A 4,884-nucleotide genomic window follows, 5' to 3' on the forward strand; every position below is an offset into this window, starting at 1 on the left:
AATTTTTCACACCCGGATTTCGCACCGCGGATAAACCCAGTCACTCATTAAGGTCCCATCAGTCCTTCGGAAATGATCGAGCATCATTGTGAAACCAGCAAAAATTTCCCCAAAGAATCCCGGAATGACGGAGAATTACACTAATTACGTAATTACTCCTCGTGGATTAGAAACTCGAAGAATAACTCCTCTAATTAATGATCTCTCATTTACTCCCGGGGATTCATCAGCGTCACCTCAAGACAATGAAGAACAGGTCGAAATAAAATCCTTGTGTATATATTTAAAAAAAACTCTAGGTGGCAACCTCTTCAAGAGGGTTTCCCACTCGCGGAGGGAGCTTAACTCCCTCTGATTTCTTCTATGCCAGCCCCCCAGCCCAACCCCTCCCCTCTTTCCGTTCTTCATCTACCACCTCCGCTATACAAATGTCTGTCGAGTCCCCAAAGATGCTGAATTGGAATTTAAATTGAGAGCTAAACGTATTAACTTTTTTCCTTCCCGAAGTCGGAACTGAAAATCAAAACTATCTTTTTTTTCTGTGGGTTGAGATAAGATTTCCCTGGGGGCGTCGGTGTCTTTCTGGAGGCGTTGGCATACCAGGGCTGAGGACGTCGGAAGGAATTGTTTCTCTTACTTGTTAGTGTTTTTGTTGTCGTTGTTGAGGTGTCCTTTTTGTTGCTGGGGCAACGACGTCTTCGCTCTCGGCAATTCTTCCATACGGGTTGTTTTATTTTTTTACTTTTGCTTTTGCAGGAAATAAGACATCCAGGTGTTGATTCTCCAATTAGTTTATTTAACGTAAATATCTTGTTGCTTTCTTGAATGGCCTCATCTTCCATAATCCTTTCATTTACCTAATATTCATTTTTTTCAATTTCCTTCTCTTTATCACGAGCATCATTCTCACCACACATATCCTTGACATTATACACCTTAGTTATTTGATTCTACTCTTACATTCTATTTTTATCAAATCATATGTATACCATTCTGTTCCACCCTTTTCACCTCATCCTCCATTTTTCTAGTGCCACTATTCCCCACAGCATGTTATCCTTTTCTCTCTCTCTTCTCTATCTTCCAACTCTTCTTCAACATCCCCTTCCCCTTTCTTCCCCATCTCCCAAACCTATCCTCACTTCCCAACTCACAAAAGAGTTTTACTAAGTCAATCTACTAAAAGCCTTGCTTGCTCTTTTCCTTTTATACATGGTCCAATTTCCCTAGACATATCCTGTTTAGGGCAACCTGACTAAATACTCATTGTCTTATTTCCACAATTTTCATATTTGCTCCTTAACAGACCCAAGCAGCATCAAACTAAATATAATTAGTTATAAAATTTCTAATTTACATCGATATACCTTGATCACATTGACAATATACATCAAATCAAATTCATTCATTTCCGAAGATGCACAATTGATTGTGTAAACAATAACGATAGAAACCATTTAAAATGCACTGCCCTCCTTGTATATATAAATGCATTTGAAGAGCTTGGTACAAATTTGATGTAGAATATTGTTGATGTGACCACAAGTGTATCAGTGTCAAAAGAAATGAGATACTTATATCTTATTTAATACAGACGTCAAAACCACAAAACTGCTAATCAAAGAAACCCCTCCCAAGGGAATGGCGCATGTTTGATTAAACAGTCTTATAATTCTGTGACCTCCAGCACGGAAGTCAAACATGATTTCAAGATGATAGTGATTAGTCACTCATAATGCAACCAAAGGAATGGAGAAATTTCAGGCAAAACCTAACTCAAATACCTTGTTTTTCGTAGTTTTCTTAGAAGAGATATGTTCCGAATCTGAAAAACACCTATCATGTTTTAAAGGTCCCCTCGAAACCGTATAGTACACGTTCTCTCCAGAGGCAGAACAAAGTTTAATTGATGGGCTGCAGAGCATAAAATCTCCTTCCAAAAATGAGCGAACGAATGCCCAAAAGCCTTTTAAACTTTCCTCATAAAAGGTAGAAAAACCCATCTTCTTTCAGCCATCTGAAGTATTAGCATGGTGGCCTTTTAATTTGGGAAGTAAGCCACTCGAAAGATAGAAATTTTTGCTTTGGAGAATCTCAGATGCAAGGTTTCCAAGAAAGAGAAAATAAGAGGAAGAAGAGGAGGTCCACGTGGCGGGGGGGTTAAGGGGATGGAGTATTGGAGGGAGGGAGGGGGTATAGGAGGGAGGACAAGGGGTACAGAAGGAAAAGGAACTAAAAATGGTCTTACTTGCGACAGTCTTGAGATCTCACCATAGCGGTGTTTTTAATTCAGATTACAACCGTTCTCTACCTCAACGTCTTTTATACGCTACCGTCCCAGGAGGCATTCTTGTCGCCTTTTTATTTTTCCTGTTCTTTATTTTTTCCCCCTTCCTTAAAGCGGGATGAAAATGATTGCGGTTACGTGAGTCTACCTCGAAGAAAATAGTTACCCACCTGGCTAGTTTCCAACATGGAGACAACGCTGCAAATTTTATGATAATTTCAGCCTCGCCGTACATATTCTCTCTCTCTCTCTCTCTCTCTCTCTCTCTCTCTCTCTCTCGGAGCTCCTCTTTAACAAGTTAAGGTACAGGGCATGGAAAAGAAAGTGACAGGGGAAAAAACCTTACCTGGATTTCTCCCAGAACCTTGTTTTATTCTGATTCTACACCTTGCCTATTCGGGCGCACTTTATTATGACATTTCAGGGGCTGCCATGGGGTGCGTTCTATTTACCAAGACTGTATGAAGCTCGTTGAACCGCCGCTTTGTTTTGCAATGTATGGACCCGTTTCCCCCTTTGTTCCAGGCCGAAGTTCCCTCTTTCCCCAGAGTTTATACGCATTTCAAGAGCCTCTCCTTGGCATTCTCCTCTCACAGAATTATATTCGTTTTCTCTCTTGCTCAAATATTTACGACATTAGTTCGGCGAGAGATACGTGTGAACATTCGCTTGCGTTTGCAGATTTTTCGGTCTGTTACCACGAGGCTTATTTCTACTTTTTTTTTTCTTATTTCTGCATTTTCTAAGACACTGGACTAAGTCTTGCTGTTTAATCTCATTACCTTGAATATCCTTATATGTATGTTTGTTTTCTTTTCAGGTTTACAGCTCGAGACATACAAGGTTGTTCAAAACAAGGGCCGTCCCTCAGGAAAAACAGAAGAATACACTTTAACGGAATTCACCCCATAGGTGTCACCAGACCCACCTGTTGAAAAGGAACAGGAGAAATCGTTAGAAAACCACAGGAGGAGGCACAGAATACCCCACTCTGGGCATGAATAACATGATTGTTTGATTGAAGTTTATCTTTATTCATTACTAATTCACAAGGAAGAATCATGGGTGGCTAAAGATAACTATTTTAAAAGCACTTTGCAGGTGTCTACGAATAAAGTTGGCCATTTTCCGTGGTTGGTGTCGTCAAAGATCTGTCTCTTTAGTCACAGCCACTATTCAGCAGGCCATGGAATTTCTTTTTTGCCATATAATAACAAAGAAGATCTACTTGGAAAAAAAAAAACAAAAAAACAAAAGCGAAACAAACTCCCAGAGCAAAAATCTACTCGCCGAAATATTAGTTTTCCTCCAAATGGAAAATATGTCCTAAATCCACGTATTGTAAACTACGAATAGAGAATAGAGATAGCTTTGCATGTTATATTATTATTCATATTCACTGTTTGTCGAGTCAATTAGAGCAAGCCATACAAACAGCCATTTAACACCACGAGTGAAAAAATAAAATATAAAATCATACGCATACGATAAAAAAAAACAGAATTTACAATTATCTGAGGACCAGCCCGGCTTTCCCCGTAATTAATATGAATATATATAGTTTCCATCATTATGATACCCTTTTACCTCCACATTTCATGCATCAATCAAAATGAGCCACATTCTGCGCAACTACATTGCACTTCTCATTTATTTACCTGTTCACAGTTCAGTTACATGTTTACACTTATTTACATACTCATACTTTACTTACATGCTCATCCAATACTCATCCACACTTTATTTACGAACATTTATTTGTTTAACCATATATTTTGCTCAGACTTTATGTCATGCACACAACGTGACCACCGAAAATCAATAGCTGGGGCTCCCTGCTGGCATTGACTCAGGCTTAGGTGCAAGAAATGCAAACGCATAAAAGAGAGAGAGAGAGAGAGAGAGAGAGAGAGAGAGAGAGAGAGAGAGAGAGAAACTTATCAGCACATACAGAGAGTGATATTTCTTTATCAGCACGTACGATATTTTCATGTTGTAACTATGAAATGATAAATGCTACAGTTCAAAACAAAAAGGAAAATCTCTACTATTACAGACTATCATCATTCACCTTTTTTTCACGCTATATAGAGCAATTTTTTCCTCTATATTTCAAACATTAAAAATAGAGACATACTGAATTATGAAGAACCCATATACCTGATGTAGCCTCGGTAGCGCAGTAGGCAGCGCGTCAGTCTCATAATCTGAAGGTCGTGAGTTCGATCCTCACTCGGGGCATTACTGTTTTCAAGTGTTGCTAGTCATGTGTTGTCGGGATATAGCCAAAGAATGCTCTGGATATAACCAACGATGGGCGGCAGGTGTTCTTCGGGGCAGTACTGTTTTCAAGTGTTGCTAGTCATGACGTCAGGATATAGCCAAGGTATATTACATTGAATATAGCTTACCTAAGGACAGTTGTTCTCAGGACGTCAGCAAGATTTCTTGGTTGCTGAGAACAATGTAACAGACTACGCAATGGATTCGCCAAATTCATAGAAGAGATGAATTATTATAAAAAGGAAGATGAACAATGTATTTTAAGAATACAATGGAGGAGTCTCCTGATATCAATAAGCAGGACAAACCTCATG

The 4,884-nt window shown here is 39.2% G+C and overlaps 1 non-coding gene across 1 annotated transcript; it reads left to right on the top strand.

Moving 5' to 3' along the window:
• Window positions 1-4,455: 4,455 nt before the first annotated feature.
• Trnam-cau (transfer RNA methionine (anticodon CAU)) lies at window positions 4,456-4,528 on the top strand. Its single transcript has one exon. It is a non-coding gene; the product is annotated as a tRNA-Met (tRNA).
• Window positions 4,529-4,884: the final 356 nt, after the last annotated feature.

Source organism: Macrobrachium nipponense, chromosome 11, assembly GCF_015104395.2.
Source record: "Macrobrachium nipponense isolate FS-2020 chromosome 11, ASM1510439v2, whole genome shotgun sequence".
Classification (NCBI taxonomy): Eukaryota; Metazoa; Arthropoda; class Malacostraca; order Decapoda; family Palaemonidae; genus Macrobrachium; species Macrobrachium nipponense.